Source organism: Scyliorhinus canicula, chromosome 12 (genome assembly GCF_902713615.1).
Source record: "Scyliorhinus canicula chromosome 12, sScyCan1.1, whole genome shotgun sequence".
In the NCBI taxonomy this organism is placed as follows: Eukaryota; Metazoa; Chordata; class Chondrichthyes; order Carcharhiniformes; family Scyliorhinidae; genus Scyliorhinus; species Scyliorhinus canicula.
In genome coordinates, this window is record NC_052157.1 from 154,827,368 (window position 1) to 154,850,006 (window position 22,639).

Sequence of the window (22,639 nt, forward strand, 5' to 3'; positions counted from 1 at the left end):
GCATACCCTTGGTGTGCAGTGTGGGTACACATACAGTGTGCTACATTGGATGCCAGGCACCACTTTCATGGCAGTGAAACAAGCAAAACACTAACATGTTTGGGGGAACCAAAACCTGTTCTAAACCTGTATCAACCACAATGTTACCTGAAATTTAACATTGAGTAAAAGACCAGAAGGGTAAAATTGGTGTTCAACCCTCGTGTGAAATAGGTGATACTGGACCAGGAGTCCATTTTACAATCTGGCCAATTTACCTTTTCATTCATTTCACCCTTTATATTTCTCGATAAGCAGGCAACTGCCCCTCCCCCACATAACATCCCAACGAGTCAGGGTACAGAGCAGTCCGAGGTTCAGCTTTTACGAGAGTAGCTGACTTCAGCCATGGTTGCTATTTGGGAAAGAGGAGATGGGAACCTACCATTGGACTCAATCCTAGGGTCTGAGCTGATTCCTGCTGAAAGTAATAATAATAATAATAATAATCGCTTCTTGTCACAAGTAGGCTTCAATGAAGTTACTGTGAAAAGCCTCTAGTCTTCACATTCCAGAGCCTGTTCCGGGATGCCGGTATGGGAATTGAACCCACGCTGCTGGCATTGCTCTGCATTACAAGCCAGCTGTTTCGCCCACAGTGCTAAACCTGCCCCTTGCACTGATGCCAGGTGAGAACAGGTTGGGACATGTTGCTAACACTCGCTGTCCAAGGATGACAACTTGAGGTCCCGGTACAGGAGAGCCGTGTCTGACGTGGTGTCACATTCCCAGTGTGATCATTTAAGAGGGAGGGGAAAATAAGAAAGGAAAATGGAGGCAAAATTGGAGGTGGAGTACGAAATTATGAAGCAGCCCTTTCAGTTGAATCTATTTACAGACATCCTTGAATGCCTTTCATTTTTCAATGCCTTTCAAACCTCAAGCAGTGTTTGCTATCATCTGTTCCATAACTCACTGCCAACTTCTTTCTCTGCATCAAATGTCCATTATCCCATGAGTAACTAGTCCTCTGGATTGAAAGCTCTGTATGTAACTGCCTCAAAAATCGGCCAGCTCAGCAGCAGCCTGTTGCACAGTGATTGGCTTCAAGTGGACGATAATGGCCTTGGGGACGCAGGCTGAAATAAAATCCAGGAGAGAGTGGAACGAAGATTGGCTTTGTGAGTCATCACTTTCAATTTCCAGACACACACCGAGGGACGGATTTCTGTTGATTCTGAACTGAAAAGCCTTCAAATTGGCCACGCTGGGGGGTCCTGGGCTGACAGAGGTGTTTGCGCATAGAGATGCTATTTGGTAAACAAACTGTAGCTTGTGCTATCAATGGCTGCCTGGTGGATCGGTAAAGGCTAATTATCAGCCAGGGTTCCCGAATGAGACAGTACTGCATTTTGCTGGATAGAACATAGAACAGTACAGCACAGTACAGGCCCTTCAGCCCACGATGTTGTGCCGATCGTTTATCCTAATCTCGGATGAACCTAACCTACACCCCTTCAATTTACTGCTGTCCATGTGCCTGTCTAAGAGTTGCTTAAATGTCCCTAATGACTCTGACTCCACCACCTCTGCTGGCAGTGCATTCTACACACCCACCACTCTCTGTGTAAAGAACCTACCTCTGACATCTCCCCTATACCTTCCTCCAATCACCTTAACATTATGACCCCCCTCGTGATAACACTTGACCCAATGCCCTTTTCTAACAGCTAGCTGATTAAGGGTAAAATGGTCATTGGATTTTGAGCATTTCTGAAGAGGTGTACCATCTTTAGCTGTTCTCTCGCTGTTGCAGATTGGAGGAGGACTTTTGAAACACATGGGATGGCTTTCTTGGAAACTCAAGACTTCGCCAAAAAAAACAAACATTTGTTTCGAACATTCTGAGGAATTCACCTAAAAAGAATTATGCGCTATCCCAGGATCGGACAGAGTCAGCATGGATTTGCGAAAGGGAAATCATGCTGGATAAATCTGCAGGAATTTTTTTAAGGATGCAACTCGTCGAGTTGATGAGGGGGAGCCAGTGGATGTGGTTTATTTAGACATTGAGGAGGCTTTTGACAAGGTGCCACATGAAAGAGATTAGAGTGTTAAAATTAAAGCGCATGGGATTGGGGGTAGTGTATTGAGATGGATAGAAAACTGGTGGGCAGATAGAAAACAAAGAGTTGGAATAAATGGGTCCTTTTCCAAGTGGCAGGCAGCGACTAGGGGGGGTGGCAGTGACTAGCGGGGTACCGTGGTACACATAACTAAGTCTGGTCTTGTAGGTTCAAACTTGGTTTATTGTGAGGCACATCCTTACAATGGCTAACCCACAATAAGCTCCAACCACAAAAGGTGTTCCAGCTGTCTGTGTTTAACGGATAATCAATATCACATGTTTAACTAGCAATTCACTTAACAAGGTAATTGACATAAAATGATTAATAGTACATTGACAGATTCCCCTCTTCCTTGGCACTGAAGGCTTGCTTTTCTGGATTGCTGGCGATGGTGTTGAATTGCCCAGGGCCTGGAGGGCGAGAGACTGCCTACTGATATTCCTGTGACGGTCTTCTGTGGCACAACGGTGCCTGGATATTTGCGGCAAGGCATCTCTTTATTGTCGCTTCATAGCCACAGTGTTGTACGTAGTTTGTTTTTACCCTTTGTAGGATTGCTAACCATTTAATCCTCTATTGCATGATTGTTCACTGTTAAATACACAAAATACTCCCCTCTTTGAGTTTTATTTTTCATAGAAGTGCAGAAGGAGGCCATTCGGCCCATCGTCTGCAACGGCTCTTGGAAAGAGCACCCTTCCCAAGCTCCACACCTCCACCCCATCCCCATAACCCAGTAACCACACCCAACGCTAAGGGCAATTTTTGGACACTAAGGGCACTTTACCATGGCCAATCCACCTAACCTGCACATCTTTGGACTGTGGGAGGAAACCGGAGCTCCCGGAGGAAACCCACGCACACACGGGGAGGATGTGCAGACTCTGCACAGACAGTGACCCAAGCTGGAATCGAACCTGGGACCCTGGAGCTGTGAAGCAGTTGTGCTATCCACAATGCTACCGTGCTGCCCGCAAGAAAACAATCATTTTAAAAGAAAACAAGAACATTATTTTGAAACTAAACAAAAGTAATCCCATATTTCTGACTCCCGTAATTCCTTTACCAAATATACATCAGCGATTATATTAAGAAAGAGAAATTGTAACACAAGATGCCCTTCTTCCAATACACTTAGTACAGGCATTTCTTTTTTGTTAAACAGTCCGATAGGTGGTGACTTGTGTCAACCTGTATAACATTTCTTTTGCGCCGGCTAGGTCTTTTCTCAGTTACATTCTTTGTTGAATGAACATCGTCAACATAATATTGTATGGATAAACTTTTTCCACAACTTCTCAATATATTGGGCAAGTAAAGAGAGTACTTCTACCAAAGCCAATGTGCTTTTTAATGACTTTATTTTCTTGACATCTCAGTCCAATGGACAATACTCTCATTTTTAAACCCCCCCCCCCCCCCACCACCACCACCACCACCACCAAGAATATAATAAACCCCACTGTGCTAGAGTACCCACATGGCAGGTTGGCCAGGTGGAGCATCACGAAAAATGACCAACACAGGCGCCGGAATATGGCGACTAGGGGCTTTTCACAATAACTTAATTTGAAGCCTACTTGTGACAAGAAGCGATTTTAATTTCATTAACTGGGGCTGGTTTAGCACAGGGCTAAATCATTGGCTTTTAAAGCAGACCAAGGTAGGCCAGCAGCACGGTTCAATTCCCGTATCAGCCTCCCCGAGCAGGCGCCGGAATGTGGCGACTAGGGGCTTTTCACAATAACTTTTAAAAAAATAAATTTAGAATACCCAATTCATTTATTCCAATTAAGGGGCAATTTAGCGTGGCCAATCCACCTACCCTGCACATCTTTGGGTTGTGGGGGTGAAACCCACGCAAATACGGGGAGAATGTGCAAACTCCTCACGGACAGTGACCCAGGGCCGGGATTCGAACCCAGGTCCTTAGCGCCGTAGGCAGCAATGCTAACCACTGTGCCACCGTGCCGCCCTCACAGTAACTTAATTGAAGCCGACTGGTGACAATAAGCGATTTTCATTTCATTCCTGGCTCACCCAAGGCTGGGATCCTGAGCCCGCACCTTTCCGAATGCAACTTCATTACTGTTTTATTTGCTTTCAGAATTCCCTCCACTGAAGCCTGCTTCACCATGATACTTCGCCCTACCACAGCGTGCACAGCCCGTTCAACTGCCCAACCAAACTGCTCAGGTGTTCGGTCTCTTCCTTGGTCGCTGGATCCTCTTTTTGTGAGGATCTGACCCACGTTACAGGGCCATGATTAACACTTTCGAGATAAGTGTGCGGAAGGGCCCTTTAGTGTTGATTCCCTTATTTCCCATTTCTTTACTTTGTGGTTGTTTTTGATCCAGGGATATTTAGTGCGCACATACCTTGGAGCAGAGCCAGCGAGGAGCTCGAAGTTGCAAAACGGTACACTGCTATTGGAGATACAGCCTTTTGAACAGCAGAACTCCGACATCTTGGAACTCGAGAGATTGGGAGGGATTTGGTTCGATTGGTTGGCAATGAATTGGCAAAAGGCTGTATTCTGCCTGGCGACTGGCGGTCATTGAGTCCTACCAGAGTGGAATGGTTTTCAGAGGCCGCAGGAAGTGACACTTGAATCTGGGATGCTCAGAGAAGAAGCGAAGCGTGTCCTTCTCTCTGTCTTTCTTCGCAAAATGCTGCCTACTGCTGACTTCTGAACCAGCAGAGAGGTTCTTGAGGCCTGGATGAATCTACAGTAAAAACCATTACAGACTGGAAACAAAAATTCTTCAACTGAAGGCCTCGATTGAAGAAAGGTGAACCGGAAGATGTTCATCTGAAACAAAGTCCCTTATCCTTTTACTTCATAGAATTATAGAATTTACAGTGCAGAAGGAGGCCATTCAGCCCATCGAGTCTGCACCGGCCCTAAGAAAGAGCACCTCACTCAAGCTCACGTCTCTACCTTATCCCTGTAACCCAGTAACCCCCACTTAACCTTTTTGGACAATAAGGGCAATTTATCATGGCCAATCCACCTAATCCGCATATCTTTGGACTGTGGGAGAAAACTGGAGCACCCGGAGGAAACCCACGCAGACACTGGGAGTACGTGCAGACTCCGCACAGACAGTGACCCAGTGAATTCTTATACATAGAATTTACAGTGCAGAAGGAGGCTGTTCGGCCCATCGAGTCTGCACTGGCTCTTGGAAAGAGCACCCTACCCAAGCACACATTTCCACCCTATCCCCATAACCCAGTAACCCCACCCAACACTAAGGGCAATTTGGACCTTAAGGGTAATTTCTCACGGCCAATCCACTTAACCTGCACATCTTTGGACTGTGGGAGGAAACCGGAGCACCCGGAGGAAACCCACGCACACACGGGGGGGACGTGCAGACTCCACACAGACAGTGACTCAAGCCGGGATTCGAACCCGAGACCCTGGAGCTGTGAAGCATTTGTGCTATCCACAATGCTACCGTGCTGCCTTAATTCAAATGGTGGAATTCAAATTCCACCAACTGCTAGCTTTGACAAAGAGTAATCCAGACTCGAAACTTTTGCTCCCTTCTCTCTCCACAGAGGCTGTCAGGCCTGCTGAGATTGTCCAGTATTTTCTGTTTTCGTTTCAGATTCCAGCATCCGCCGTAAATTTGCTTTTATCCACAAACTGCCCTTATGGGATTGGAACCAGTTCCCCAGAGCATTACCCTGGGTCTCTGCATTACTAGCCCAGTGAAAATACCATTGCAAAACTGCCTCCCATCGCACATTGGTCCCTTTCGGCAGGTATGTTATCTTTGTTCCCACTTTAGGTAGTTGCCCTTTTGAACACATTGCGCCATTCTGTGCCCCAATATTACATGGGTTTCCTCCGGGTGCTCCGGTTTCCTACCACAGTCCAAAGACGTGCAGGTTAGGTGGACTGGCCATGATAAATTGCCTTTAGTGACCAAAAAAGGTTAGGAGGTATAATTGGGTTACGGGGATAGGGTGGAAGTGAGGGCTTAAGTGGGTCAATGCAGACTCGATGGGCTGAATGGCCTCCTTCTGCACTGTATGTTGTATGTTGTATGTAATCCATTCATCGCCTGTCAACCTTGTCTCAGGGCAGTGTGGAGGCACAGTGGGTTAGCCCTGCAGCCTCACGGCGCCGAGGTCCCAGGTTCGATCCCGACTCTGGGTCACTGTCCGTGTGGAGTTTGCACATTCTCCCCGTGTTTGCGTGGGTTTCGCCCCCACAACCCAAAGATAGAACATAGAACAGTACAGCACAGAACAGACCCTTGGGCCCTCGATGTTGTGCCGAGCATTGTCCGAAACCAAGATCAAGCAGGGTTAGGTGGAATTGGCCATGCTAAATTGCCCCATAATTGGAAAAAATGAATTGGGAACTCAAAATTTTTTTTAAAACCTTGTCTCCAGTCATCTACTCCTCATGACTACCCAGTGAGAGTGCCGTAGGACTCATTGAATTGTTTCTCCGAAACCTCAGCTTTAAATGAAAGGCATTCAGAAGAACAGAAAAAGTAAAACTAACGCTCGTCTCTTCCAGAGCATCTGACAGCACAGAAGGTGGCTTTAGATTTCTTCCGTACGCCAACCGTTATGGACAGTCATCCCACCCCCTCCCCCACCCCCCAACCATTTACAAATGGTTATTACAAATATATAAAACAAAAAAGATTGGCTGAGGTAAATATTGGTCCTTTAGAGGATGAGAAGGGAGATTTAATAATGGGAGATGAGGAAATGGCTGAGGAACTGAACAGGTTTTTTGGGTCGGTCTTCACAGTGGAAGACACAAATAACATGCCAGCGACTGATAGAAATGAGGCTATGACAGGTGAGGACCTTGAGAGGATTGTTATCACTAAGGAGGGAGTGATGGGCAAGCTAATGGGGCTAAAGGTAGACAAGTCTCCTGGCCCTGATGGAATGCACCCGAGTGCTAAAAGAGATGGCTAGGGAAATTGCAGATGCACTAGTGATAATTTACCAAAATTCACTAGACTCTGGGGTGGTCCCGGTGGATTGGAAATTAGCAAACGTGACACCACTGTTTAAAAAAGGAGGTAGGCAGAGAGCGGGAAATTATAGGCCAGTGAGCTTAACTTCGGTAGTAGGGAAGATGCTGGAATCTATCATCAAGGAAGAAATAGTGAGGCATCTGGATAGAAATTGTCCCATTGGGCAGACGCAGCATGGGTTCATAAAGGGCAGGTTGTGCCTAACTAATTTAGTGGAATTTTTTGAGGACATTACCAGTGCAGTAGATAACGGGGAGCCAATGGATGTGGTATATCTGGATTTCCAGAAAGCCTTTGACAAGGTGCCACACAAAAGGTTGCTGCATAAGATAAAGATGCATGGCATTAAGGGTAAAGCAGTAGCATGGATAGAGGATTGGTTAATTAATAGAAAGCAAAGAGTGGGGATTAATGGGTGTTTCTCTGGTTGGCAATCAGTAGCTAGTGGTGTCCCTCAGGGATCCGTGTTGGGCCCACAATTGTTCACAATTTACATAGATGATTTGGAGTTGGGGACCAAGGGCAATGTGTCCAAGTTTACAGATGACACTAAGATGAGTGGTAAAGCGAAAAGTGCAGAGGATACCGGAAGTCTGCAGAGGGATTTGGATAGGTTAAGTGAATGGGCTAGGGTCTGGCAGATGGAATACAATGTTGACAAATGTGAGGTTATCCATTTTGGTAGGAATAACAGCAAACGGGATTATTATTTAAACAATAAAATATTAAAGCATGCTGCTGTGCAGAGAGACCTGGGTGTGCTAGTGCATGAGTCACAGAAAGTTGGTTTACAGGTGATTAAGAAGGCAAATGGAATTTTGTCCTTCATTGCTAGAGGGATAGAGTTTAAGACTAGGGAGGTTATGCTGCAATTGTATAAGGTGTTAGTGAGGCCACACCTGGAGTATTGTGTTCAGTTTTGGTCTCCTTACTTGAGAAAGGACGTACTGGCACTGGAGGGTGTGCAGAGGAGATTCACTAGGTTAATCCCAGAGCTGAAGGGGTTGGATTATGAGGAGAGGTTGAGTAGACTGGGACTGTACTTGTTGGAATTTATGGGGGGATATGGATATGGGGGGATCTTATAGAAACATATAAAATTATGAAGGGAATAGATAGGATAGATGCGGGCAGGTTGTTTCCACTGGCGGGTGAAAGCAGAACTAGGGGGCATAGCCTCAAAATAAGGGGGAGTAGATTTAGGACTGAGTTTAGGAGGAACGTCTTCACCCAAAGGGTTGTGAATCTGTGGAATTCCTTGCCCAGTGAAGCAGTTGAGGCTCCTTCATTAAATGTTTTTAAGGTAAAGATAGATAGTTTTTTGAAGACTAAAGGGATTAATTTTGGGCTGGAAAGTGGAGCTGAGTCCACAAAAGATCAGCCATGATCTCATTGAATTGCGGAGCAGGCTCGAGGGGCCAGATGGCCTACTCCTGCTCCTAGTTCTTATGTTATTGGAGTGTACCGCATATGCCAATGCTGTTGGCAATTCAGAATCTGGTTGATCAGCCAATATTAACATGTCATCTATTACCGCATGGTTTTTCATAAAGACCATTATCAAACGGGCTGACAGATATAGTGTTCAGACTACATATCTTGAAATTCCTCACTGGAACATTCTCCACCATTATCTGTCAGAAACTTCATTGGTGTTTGCGATCCTGTCTCTTACCCATTTTTCCACCGTCTTTACTATGTATCACAGTGGATAGGCTAAATCTGGAAGCCATCTCCAGCTTGGAAGCCCTGGTCACGGCTCCTCTACCGCTGCCGCCGGCCAAGTACACCACCAGCCCGGTAGTGGTGGCGACCCTGCGGATATGGGGCCAGTGGAGGAGGCATGTGGGGGAGATGGGGGCGTCTGTCCGGGCGCCAATCTGCGACAACCATCGGTTTGCCCCCGGCAGTATGGATGGGGGGTTCCGAGTATGGCGGCGAGCAGGGGCGGGAAGGGTGGGTGATATGTTCCTGGAAGGGAGCTTCGCGAGTTTGAGGAGCTTGGAGGAGAAATTTGGGTTGGTAAGGGGAAATGATTTTAGATACCTACAGTTGCGGGACTTTGTTCGTAGACAGGTCCCATCTTTCCCGCGCCTCCCGCCAATGGGGATCCTTGACAGAATAGTCTCTAGGAGGGAAGAAGGGGAGGGCAGAGTCTCGGGTATATATAAGGTGCTCATGAGGGAGGAAGGGTCCCAGACAGAGGAACTGAAACTTAAATGGGAGGAGGAGCTAGGCGGGGAAATGGAGGATGGGCTGTGGGCAGAGGCCCTGTGTAGGGTAAATTCGACCGCGACATGTGCTAGGCTCGGGCTGATCCAATTTAAGGTCGTTCACCGGGCCCATATGACGGTGGCTCGGATGAGCAAATTTTTCGGGATAGAGGACAAATGCGCTAGGAGGACCAGCGAACCATGTTCACATGTTTTGGGCATGCCCTAAACTGAGGGGGTACTCGGAGGGATTTGCGGGGGTCATGTCCCAGGTGCTAAAAACAAGGGTGGTGATGAGTCCAGGGGTGGCAATTTTTGGGGTTTCGGAAGACCCGGGCGTCCAGGGGGAGAAAGAGGCCGATGTGTTGGCCTTTGCTTCCCTGATAGCCCGGCGACGAATATTATTGGCGTGGAGGGACTCAAAGCACCCGAAGACTGAGTGGTGGCTTGCGGACATGTCGAGTTTCCTGGGGATGGAAAAAATTAAGTTCGCCTTGAGGGGATCTGTGCAGGGGTTCACCCGGAGGTGGCAACCATTTATTGACTTCTTTGCGGGAGAGTGAGCGTCAGCAGGGGGGTGGGGGGGGGGGGGGGGGGGGGGTAGAGTAGAGTAGGAGGGAAAATATGGCGGGTAGTACCGGTGGGAGGGGAGCGGGCTTGTGCAATATGTTACGATGGAAGTATTGAAAGTACGTGGATGTTTGCACACTTTTGCCTTTTTTGCTTTCTTTCTGATGAAGTCTGTAACTGTTTATAAAGCCAAAAACTACCTCAATAAAATTGTTTATTAAAAAAAAAAAAATTTGGAAGGCATATGTGTCATGTGTAGTGTAGAAATACCCCGATCCTGGTCTCAAAAACTTTCGATTCCATTGCAGCTGCATCGTTAAACACCCTGGCCAATGGCACAACAGGTGGTGCCTTGTGAAATTCAATGCAGATTTCGCTTTGAGACGTGGATTTGTTCAATGAGGTCATCATATCCTTCTGCGTCTCAAAGTCGAGCCTTCAGTTTTTGTAGTGCAGGATGTGCAAGCTGTCTGTGTAATTTCTCAATGATCTTTTATTTGTCCAAATCCTTATTTTCAATGGGTAACAAAACTTCATGAATTTGTTGATGAGAAATCTCTGGCTTCCTTTGTGGTAAACAGCAGTGGCCAGATCGAGTAATCATAGATCATAGAATTTACAGTGCAGAAGGAGGCCATTCGGCCCATCGAGTCTGCACTGGCTCTTGGAAAGAGCACCCTAACCAAGGTCAACACCTCCACCCTATCCCCATAACCCAGTAACCCCACCCAACACTAAGGGCAATTTTGGACACTAAGGGCAATTTATCATGGCCAATCCACCTAACCTGCACATCTTTGGAGTAAAGTGCAGATCCACATTCCTTCCAAACACTATAGATCGATCATTCTTCATATCCAGCGTCATCCGAGCCTTCTTCATCGCAGACCGAAATTGCCCCTTCGTGTCCAAAGGGTTAGGTGGGGTTGCTGGGTTATGGCGTGGGCTTAAGTGGGGTGCTCTTTCTAGGGGGTCGGTGTCGACTCGATGGGCTGAATGGCCTCCTTCTGCACTGTAAATTCTGTGACTTAACAAGAGCGGAATCTAACGAGCAGCCACATCTGCATTGATAAACAAATTGATCCGAGATCTTACAAAGGGAAGGTTACCCATTCAGAGGAGGTAATTGCGTTGTCCTAATTGTAAAGGTTCGTAGTCCTGACCTTCCGCCGCTCTGACTCCTCAAGAGACCCCAGATGGTAGTTAAGCCGGTCCACACCACACGCTGTAGAGGTGCTGCCCCCGGCCAAAACTGCAGTTGATGGAATCGACCATCAATATGCTCATTATTGGATTCAGACTCTGTGTGACCAATACAATTCCAGCATGGCATTCACTATCATTTTCAATCTCCGATAAATCCACCATGGGTTACTTGAAAAATACAGTTCATCACACTGACACTGGGAACACCAATTAACCATGCCCAGTGCATTCTTGGGGTATAAATGCCTACAGTCCCAGGCACGGGGTTTTGTCCCAACTCTCCAACTGGCTAGCCTGATGACCATTTTCAAACCGCCTGCCGTTAACCCCATCTCTTTTTTGGGATTTCCATCTAATATTTCGTCGACCTTTGAATTATGCCACCATTGAATCCTCTATGCTTTGTTTTATGACATTTTTGTTTACATACTGTAAGATTCAGGGTGGGAGATATGGGAGGGATGTCCGAGGTAGGTTCTTTACTCAGAGAGTGGTTAGGATGTGGAATGGACTGCCTGCTGTGATAGTGGAGTCGGACACTTTGGGAAATTTCAAGCGGTTATTGGATCGGCACATGGAGCACATCACAATGACAGGGAGTGGGATAGCTTGATCTTGGTTTCGGACAATGCTCGGCACAACATCGGGGGCCGAAGGGCCTGTTCTGTGCTGTACTGTTCTATGTGTTTAATCGCCGGTATGGATTCCGGAATTTCAAGGGCAACTCCCTGTAACATTTATCAAAATCCATGGTATATTCTTCCAGGAATCCTCTAATTTCCTGGGCCATTGAAAGATTGCCCAGGCTTCATCTGCTTCCACAAACTTGGCCATTTTGTAAAACTTATCCAAGAATTGTAGGTCCAATCCCTCTTCTTGATCCAGATAACCCCACTTTCCGCTCTGACAATGCCTCACTCCTTATCTTACTTTTGGATGGTAACGACTGTGCTAATTCCAAATCTTGCTTTTTTTTCAGGATTTGGAGGTAACCCAGGTCCACATTTCAACTTCAGCTTTCCGTAGCCGATATGGTTCCAACGGCGGGAAAAAAAACATTTAGTCAAAAAGTCGCAATTTTACACCGTCCTTCCACCATTTGCGCAACTTACGCACAGTCCGCTTGTCATCCTCAGCGGATGTATACTGCAGTCAATCACCAAGTTTCAAGCTCTCATCCACTGCTACCACTGTTACTCACAACTAGGGGTTCCCAGCGGTTGAATCGACCCAGTCTGGTCTTTTCGGTTCAAGCTTGGTATATTGTGAAACGCTTCCTCACAGCTACTATCCCATGATGAGCTCTCACCACACAGTGTTCCAGCTGTCTGCATTTATAGGATAATCAATGTCCCATGTTTAACTAGCAATTCTCCTAACAAGGTCATTGGCATTCGCAGTGATTAATCGTACATTGACATAGCGCAGGATTCTGTGCTGGGACCCCAGCTATTCACTGGCTATTAATGACTTAAATGAGGGAACTAAAGATAATGGGCACAATCAAACAGCTACGCTGCACCCCGAAAGGCAGCGTGCCACGGCGCAACATGGCTGATTGAAGCCCGAGGGACCCGGCTCCAGGGATCTACCCAGCTCGCAATGCCATCGATTGTGGGCAGGTTCGCTTTTGGGCAAATATTAGAGCGAGACAGCTAGCCTCACTTTAGTGGGCAGTTTCCTGAGTTACCCGAGATATTGGGATCTATCTCCTTTCACCTCGGAAACCTCGGGCGAGTGCCATTCAGCGCTGGTCTCCACAAACGGGGAGTAGATAGAATGGCACTCGTGGGGGTCTCCATGGTGATTGGAGGCCCCCAGGTGCATGCCCTTTGGGCAGAGTGGCACACTGGCACCGCCACCATTTAAAAATGTGGCCCCGCTCTCTCACTGCACAGATGTGTTGCGAGCGGACCTCCTCAGCTTGGAAAAAAGGGCTAAGTACGGCTTTGGCAACATGATCCCTGCTGAGGCCCCCTATCTAACCCAAGTGATATTTGATAGCGTTGTGTTTCTCAGCGCTGTAAGCGCCAGGAAATATGTGGCTAAACGCGCTCGCTATGGGACTTTGTTCTCATTTAGTTAAACTGTGCCCAATATCTCCAAATTTGCAGATAGCACCAAGTTGGGTGGGAGGGTGAGCTGTGAGGAGGATGCAGAGATCCTTCAGTGTGATTTGGACAAGTTGAGTGAATGGGCAAATGCATGGGAGATGTGGCACAATGTGGATAAATGTGAGGTTGTCCACTTTGGTAGCAAACTAAAAAGGCAGATTATTATCTGCCATAGATTGAGAGAGGGGAATGCGCAACAAGACCTTGGTAGGGCGGCATGTGATGCAATGGTTAGCACTGGGACTGCGGCGCTGAGGTCCCAGGTTTGATCCCGGCCCTTGGTCACTGTCCGTGTGGAGTTTGCACATTCTCCCCGTGTCTGCGTGGGTTTCACCCCCGCAACCCAAAGATGTGCAGGTTAGGTGGATTGGCCAGGCTAAATTGCCGCTTAATTAGAGAAAAAATAATTGGGTACTCTAAATTTATAAAAACAAAACAAGACCTTGGTGTCCTTCTGTACCAGTCGCTGAAAATAAGCATGCAGGTGTAGCAGGTGGTGAAGAAGGCAAATTATATGTTAACCTTCATAGCAAGAGGCTTAGAGTACAGGAGCAGAGATATCTCGCTGCAGTTATACAGGGCCTTGGTGAGGCCATGACTGGAGTATTGTGTGCAGCTTTGGTCTCCTTTTCTGAGGAAGGATATTGCTATGGAGGGAGTGCAGCGAAAGTTTACCAGATAGATTTTTGGGATGGTGGGATTGATGTATGAGGACAGATTGAGTTGTTTAGGATTGTATTCGCTGAAGTTTAGAAGTATGAGGGGGAAAACTTAGAAAATTCTAACAGGACTGTTATTTTACGTAATTTGGAATAACACAAGCTGCCACTTGATGCAGTTTTGACTAAAAGTTGCTCCAGACTTTGAACTGAGTTCAACGTGTTTTATTGAACTATTAGCACAGTTCTCAATGAGTTTGACTCTCTGCTAATCTAAAAGTAGTAACTCAGTCTAACTGAACCAGCCTTGCTCTAAGCCACGTGCTGTGGTGTGATGCTGAGGATACGCCCTGTCTCACTCTGTAGATGTTGGTCTGTGGAAAGAGGCGAGGTGTGGGTGCCTCATCCCTTTTACAGTGAGATACCACCCCTGAGTGTCCTGACTGCTCATTGGTCGTGTCCTATTCTATGTGTTCATTAGCTGCATGTTTGCATATCATGACAAGGACTAGATGGGGTAGATGCAGGAAGGATGTCCCCGATGGTGGGGGGCGTCCAGAACCAGGGGGCACAGTCTGAGGATACGGGGTAAATCATTTAGGACAGAGATGAGGAGAAATGTCTTCACCCAGAGAGTGGTGAGCCTGTGGAATTCACCAGCACATACAGTAGTTGAGGCAGAAACATTGTACGTTTTCAAGGGGTTTGATGTAGTTCTTGGGCCAAAGAGATCGCAGAATATGGGTGGAAAGTGGGAACAGGTTATTGAGTTAAATGATCAGCCATGGTCATAATGAATGGTGGAGCAGGCTCGAAGGGCCGAATGGCCTCGTCTTGCTCCTATTCAGACAATCTGTTTATGGCACTGTTTCTTAAGCGGGTGAGGTGGGGGTGTTGCAATGTTCTCCATCACATCCTCCCATCTTCCGACCTTCATAAACGTGAATTCACCAAAAGCTCGGGTGCCTCTGACCGAGCTTCACCAAGTCCTGTTCAACCATCATCCCTGTGCTCATTTCCCCACATCAGCCACCCCCCCCCCCCGCCCCCTCAGTGTAACAACACCTTGATTTAAAAATTGCCACGCTTGTGCTCAAATGACTTTGCGCCTCCTTGTATCTTTGTCAGCTGTTCCACTGCAACCACTCCAATTCCGACCTTTAATGGATCCCCAATTTCCACGCCCCCACCAGTTTGCCTTCAACTGCCTCACTCTATAAGCTTTGGAATTTTTTCCCTAAACTTTTCCACCCCCCCCCCCCCCACAAATCTCCCGCACCCACCCGCACCCCCCTTTAGACACTCCTTAAAACTGACCTCTTTTGGTCACATGTCCTGATATCGCTCAGTCTGGCTCAATGACAGATTTAGTCTGATAACGTATCCGCCTAGCTCAGACCGTGGGTTAGAGGACTGGATCTGAACTAATGCTCCAGTGCAGGGCTTTCCAGCAGCCTGCAAACAGCGGAGTCATCAAAGCTCAAAATCCTTTCTCCTCTGACATCTGTATATTTGTTTTTGGAATGTGTGTTGTGCTGGCAAAGTCACATCTATTCCTCGTTCAGAGTTCCCCTGGAAAGCCAGTGGTGCGTCTTCTTTTTCCCTATTCATTCATGGGATGTGGGCAACTTTGGCTGGGCCAGCGTTTATTGCCCATCCCTAATTGCCCTTCCACTGAGTGGCTTGCTGGGCCATATCAGACGACACACATTGCTGTGGCTCTGGAATCACATGTAGGCCAGACCGGGTAAAGGCGTCAGATTTCCTTCCCTCAAGGATATCAGTGGACCAGATGGGTTTTCACAACAATTGACGATAGGTTTTGTTAGACATTTAATTCCAGGTTTATATTGAATTCAAATAAAGTTGCACCATCTAACGTGGTGGGATTCGAACCCAGGTCCCCAAACCATTATCCTGGGTCTGTGGATTACTAGTCCAGTGACAATAACACTACGCCATCGACTCCCTTCTCCCTAAATGGCCGCTGTCAGTATTTGCTGGCGATCCCACAATGGTGTTAATAGAAAATCAGGATGTGGCAAACACCGTTTCAGCCTCAACTCGAGCACTGTATCCAAATCTGGGCATGCACTTTTGGAAGGGTGTGAAGACTTTAAACAGGGTTCATAAAAGATTTCCAAGAATGGCTCCAGGGATGAAGGACTTTAGTTACACGAAGAAGCTTCTTTGGTAAGATTGAGAGGGGATTTGATGGAGGTGTTCAAAATCATGAAGGATCTGGACAGAGTAGATGGAGAGAAACCTGTCTGATATATGGATGAATCAAGAGGGGCGGCACGTGGCACAGTGGTTAGCATTGCTGCCTGCGGTGCTGAGGACCCGGGTTCGAATCCCGGCCCCTGGTCACTGTCCGTGTGGAGTTTGCACATTCTTCCTGTGTCTCCGTGGGTTTCACCCCCACAACCCAAAGATGTGCAGCGTAGGTGGATTGGCCATGCTAAATTGTTCCTTAATTGGGAAAAAAAAATAATTGGGTGCTCTAAATTTATATTTTTAAAAAATGGATGAGTCAAGAGCTACAGGACAATGATTGGAGAAGACTGACAGAAGAACCGAGGGAGATATGAATGAGGGGAAGCTTTTTTTTAGGTAGCGAGGAATCTGGAATGCTGTGGGAGTGTGGTGGAGGCAGATTCGATTGTGGCTTTCGAAAGGGAACTGCATAAGCAGCTGAAGAGAAAATGTTTAATGGCTACAGGGAAAAGACAAAGGGAGTGATACTAGCTGAGTGGCTTTTGCAGAGGGCTAGCATGGACATGGTGGGCTGAATGACACTGGAACCATTCTGTAATTCTATCACAATAAATGGTCATTAACTCACACCTACGTGGTGTGAATGTTACCTGTTATTTAGTCAGCTCAAGCCTGGACAATATCCAAAATTTGCTGTCATGGCTTACTTCATTATCGGAGGAGGTGTGAACTGCAGTGAACAATGTAAAATCCACTGGGAAATTGCAAGGGATGGAACGAAAATCATTGAGAATGCAACTAACTGTAGATAAACTGAAGGATTCCGTGAAGAACTCCTGTTCTGCTGCTCTGGAACTCCAATAACCACGGCAATTCCCTTTGCATCAAGAATGTCACCAGCCAATTAGGATTGGGCGGCACAGTGGTTTGCACTGCTGCGTCACAGCGCCAGAGGCCCGGGTTTGATTCCGGCCTTGGGTGACTGCCTGGGTGGAGTCTGCACGGTCTCCCTGTATCTGCGTTTTCATCCCACAGTTCAAGGATCTGAAGGTTAGGTGGATTGGCCATGATAAATTGCCCCTTAGTGTCCAAAGATGTGCTGGTTAGGCAGGGTTACAGGACAAGGACAGGTTGGAGGAGTCAGCCTAGGTGGGGTGTTCTTTTGGAGGGTTGTTGTATCCTTGATGGCCCAAATGGCCTCCTTCTGCACTGTAGAGATTCTTTTTTTTTATTAAATATTTTTTATTGGAATTTTTTGAAAAATATATATCAACAAAACAATAATAACAATAACAATAATAGTAATAAACACCCCCCGGCACCCGTAACAACGCATATAACAAACCCCCCCAACCCCAATAAACAACAGAATAAATTAACAATAAGCAAATTAACTTAAACACTATCCCCCTAAACCCCCCCCCCTCCCCCCCGGGTTGCTGCTGCTGCTGACCTAGAACCTTATCGTTGAGCCAGAAAGTCGAGGAAAGGCTGCCACTTCCTAAAGAACCCTTGTACCGACCCCCTCAGGGCGAATTTGACCCTCTCCAGCTGAATGAATCCCGCCATGTCATTAATCCAGGTCTCCACACTCGGAGGTCTCGCATCTTTCCACTGCAGCAAGATCCTCCGCCGGGCTACTAGGGACGCAAAGGCCAAGACGTCGGCCTCTTTCGCCTCCTGCACTCCCGGCTCTACCCCAACCCCAAATATCGCGAGTCCCCAGCCTGGTTTGACCCTGGATCCCACCACCCTCGACACCGTCCTCGCCACCCCCTTCCAGAACTCCTCCAGTGCCAGGCATGCCCAGAACATATGGGCATGGTTCGCTGGACTCCCCGAACACCTGACACACCTGTCTTCGCCCCCAAAGAACCTACTCATCCTAGATCCGGACATGTGGGCCCGGTGCAGCACCTTGAACTGGATGAGACTAAGCCTCGCACATGAAGGGGAGGAGTTCACCCTCTCCAGGGCGTCCGCCCATGTCCCCTCCTCAATCTGCTCCCCCAGTTCCACCTCCCACTTAGCCTTCAGCTCCTCTACCGACGCCTCCCCCACCTCCTGCATTACCTGGTAGATGTCAGACACCTTCCCATCCCTGACCCACACCCCCGAAAGCACCCTATCACTTACCCCCCGCGGGGGCAACAAAGGGAACCCCTACACCTGTCGCCTAGCAAACACCTTGACCTGAAGGTACCTGAACATATTCCCCGGGGGAGCTCAAACTTCTCCTCCAGTTCACCAAGGCTCGCGAACCTCCCGTCGATAAACAGATCTTCCAAATTCCTAATGCCCGCCCTGTGCCACCCCACTAACCCGCCATCCATGTTCCCTGGGACAAACCGGTGGTTCCCCAACAACGGTGCCTCTACCGAGCCCCCCACTTCCCCCCGTGTCGCCTCCGCTGCCCCCAAATTTTGAGGGTAGCCGCCACCACCGGGCTCGTGGTGTACCTCGTTGGAGGGAGCGGCAGCGGCGCCGTTACCAGTGCCTTCAGGCTCGTGTCTCCACAGGACGCCATCTCCATCCGTTTCCATGCTGCCCCCTCCCCATCCATTACCCACTTACGTACCATCGAGACGTTAGCCGCCCAATAGTACCCAGAGTGGTTGGGCAGCACCAGCCCCCCTCTATCCCTGCCCCACTCCAAAAAGACCCTCCTTACCCTCGGAGTCCCGTGCGCCCAAACAAATCCCAGAATGCTGCTGTTCACCCTCCTAAAAAGGCCCTCGGAACAAAAATGGGGAGGCACTGAAACAAAAACAAAAACCTCGGGAGCACCGTCATTTTAACGGACTGTACTCTACCCGCCAACGACAGCGGCAGCTTGTCCCACCTTTTAAACTCCTCCTCCATCTGCTCCACCAACCTAGTAAAATTGAGCTTGTGCAGAGTCCCCCAGCTCCTAGCCACCTGAACCCCCAGGTACCTAAAACTCCTCACTGCCCTCTTTAGCGGGAGCCTACCAATCCCCTCCTCCTGATCTCCAGGGTGTACGACAAACAGCTCACTCTTGCCCAGGCTCAATTTATATCCCGAGAAACTCCCGAACTCAGCATGAATCTCCATCACCTCCGGCATTCCCCCCACCGGGCCTGCTACATACAACAGCAAGTCGTCCGCATACAGCGACACTCGGTGCTCCTCCCCACCCCGCACCAAACCCCTCCACCTCCTCGACTCCCTAAGAGCCATGGCAAGAGGCTCAATTGCCAGCGCAAAAAGCAAGGGGGACAGGGGGCACCCGTGCCTCGTCCCACGGTGGAGCCTGAAGTACTCGGACCTCCTCCCATTTGTCGCTACACTCGCCATCGGGGCCTCGTACAGCAACCTCACCCATTTAATAAACCCCACCCCAAACCCGAACCTCTCCAACACCTCCCACAAGTACCCCCACTCAACCCTGTCAAAGGCCTTCTATGCGTCCAATGTCACCACAATCTCCGCCTCTCCTTCTGCTGCCAGCATCATTATCACATTTAGCAGCCTTCGCACGTTAGTGTTCAGCTGCCTCCCCTTCACAAAACCCGTCTGATCTTCATGTACCACCCCTGGCACCCAGTCCTCTATTCTAGTCGCCAAGATCTTCGCCAGCAACTTGGCGTCTACATTCAGCAGTGAAATCGGCCTGTATGAACCGCACTGCAAGGGGTCCTTATCCCGCTTCAGGATCAGGGAGATTAGCGCCCGAGACATCGTCGGGGGCAGAACACCCCCCTCCCATGCCTCGTTGAAGGTCCTAACCAACAAGGGGCCCAGCAGGTCCGCATATTTCTTATAGAATTCAACCGGGAACCCATCCGGTCCCGGCGCCTTCCCCGACTGCAAGTGGCCAATCTCACTGACCAGCTCCTCCAACTCGATCGGCGCCCCCAGTCCCTCCACCTGCTCCTCCTGCACCCTTGGAAATCGGAGCCTGTCCAAAAAACTCTCCATCCCCCCTCCCACCGCCGGCAGCTCCGACCGGTACAGTTCCCTATAGAAGTCCTTAAAGACCTCATTGACCTCTGCCCCCTGCCGCACCACCTTCCCACCTCTATCCTTCACTCCACCAGTCTCCCTAGCCGCGTCCCGCTTACGAAGCTGGTGCGCCAGCATCCTGCTCGCCTTCTCTCCATACTCATAGACCGCTCCCTGCGCCTTCCTCCACTGTGTCTCCGCCTTTCTGGTGGTCAATAAATCAAACTTGGCCTGCAAACTACGCCGCTCCCCCAGCAATCCCTCCTCCGGGGCCTCCGCGTACCTCCTATCCACACTCAACAGCTCCTCCACCAGTCTCTCCCTCTCCCTCCTCTCCCCCCTCTCCCTATGGGCTCGGATGGAGATCAGCTCCCCCCTAATCACTGCCACTGTAGAGATTCTTTGGGATTTTCCCAATATGTCCACAGTTTTGGTCGGTTCTCTTGCTGTTATCTCTGAGTGAATGGTGCTTTGATATTGGAACGTTACTCACATATCCACTCTAACATTATTGTTCTTGCATCATGCCTGAACCAAGGCTGTTATGAGGTCCGGAGGCAGTTATTTCTAATGTAGCCTTAACCTCATATTGATAAGAAGGTTACTGGTGTGTTGGTGTCACTATTGTTGACTCCTCCTGTAGTTTTACTGATAATTGGGAGGAGGCTGATCGGGTAGCAATTAGGTTAGATTTATTCTGCTTTTGTAGGTAGGACATAGCGGGGCAATCGTCCACTGATCAGATGGGTTCAGTGTTCTAGTTGCACTGGGGCGTGTGTATGGGTGGGTTTAGGGGGTGGGAGGGAAGTGGGGACTGCACAGGTGCTCAAGGTTGTCAGCACAATCGGCAATGTCGTCAGGACCTATTGTTGTTTTTTCCTATCCAATGCAGCCAGCCATCTTCTAATGTTGGCTCCTAAGGTTGCGGGGACCTCAGGAGGAGATTCAGCCAGATTGTACACTCTGCCCTTGCAGCTGAAGACATGGCAAATGTTTCAAGCCTGCTCTCCTGCGCCCACGCGCTGGCCTTATCTATGACTGAGGGTGGGGGCGTTCATGAAGCCTCATCTCCCTGCTGAATGATCTGCCATCATTCTTGACTGGGTATGGTACGTTGATGGATGTTCACTCTGATCCATTGCTTGTGGAACAACTTTTTGTTCATTCGTTCATGGGATGTGGGCTTCGCTAGCTAGGCCAGCATTTATTGTCCATCCCTAACTGTCCTTGAGAAGGTGGTGATGAGCAGCTTTCTTGAACCTCTGCAGCCTATGTGGTGTAGTATTATGGGCCAGGGTTTAGAGAACATCAAAGTATATCATGGAGTTCACCTGTATCATGTGAGAGTACCTTTAAGAAATGGATGTTTATAAGCGGGTGTATATAAGTATCTGTAGTGAGACTACCTTTAAGAAATGGGTGTTTATTACTACAGTGATGTCAGAGAGTGGGTGGAGTTGGGCTGTCTGTCAGCTTTTTACTTTCGTTTTAGGCTGTTTGCTGCAGGGTGTGTTTTAGATTCGTTTTTAGAGCTGGATAGCTGCAGTCACAGCCAGAAGGTGTATTAGAGTCTCCCTCTGTAATCTAAAGACTGTAAATCGATCCTTTGGTGATTTAAAACTAATAACTGCTCACAGTAGTGACTATAACCTGATGTGCTTCTGTTTAAAGGTTTTTTTAAAGTCTTCTGGATGTTAAAAGGACAGCTTACGGATTACTTAGTGTTGTATTCTTTGGGGGTTGTATTTGAATTGATGGTTGCTAAGATGTTCACTATGTTTTAAAAAGGTTAACTTGAGTTCATAGAATAAACATTGTTTTGTTTTTTTTAAACGCTTTTCCATTTCTTCTGTACCACACCTGTAGAGTGGGCCGTGTGCTCCCCATACCACAATCTACCAACACAAATAATCCCCACAGATACAATACTCTATAGGTAACCCTTAATAACTTTCCGAACAACATCCCTAAGTCAAATACCCATTTAAACAAAGACAGCAGGTTTGAATTCTCTACGGAAAGCAGTGACCACTTTTAAATTATCAAGTGATCTGAAGACATTCTTGAGCATGCAGAGAGAGAGAGATCAAAATACACCTTCTTGGAATGCAGCTCCCAACTGAAAACAAAACCAAAAACTCAGCTACAAAAATAAAAAAGTTAAAAAATAACACAGCTCAGCTCCACCCCACACAATGACATCACTGCAGCTATTTGACAAACACACTTTTCTTAAAGGGACCCTCACATGACAGTAGGTACACCCACAGTGCTATTAGGGAAGGAGTTCTAGGGTTTTGACCCAGCAACAGTGAAGGAACGGCATATATGTTTCCAAGTCCAAGATGGTGTTTAACTTGGAGATGATGATGCTCCCATCCATCTGCTGCCCATATCCTTCTAGGTGGTAGAGGTGGGTTTGGAAGGTGCTATCGAAGGAGTCTTGATGAGTTGCTGCTGTGCCACTTACAAAAGGTAAACACTGCTGCTACTGTGGACCGGTGACGGAGGGAGTGAATGTTTAAAGTGGTGGATGAGGTGCTTTGTCTTGGATGGTGTCGGTCTTCATGA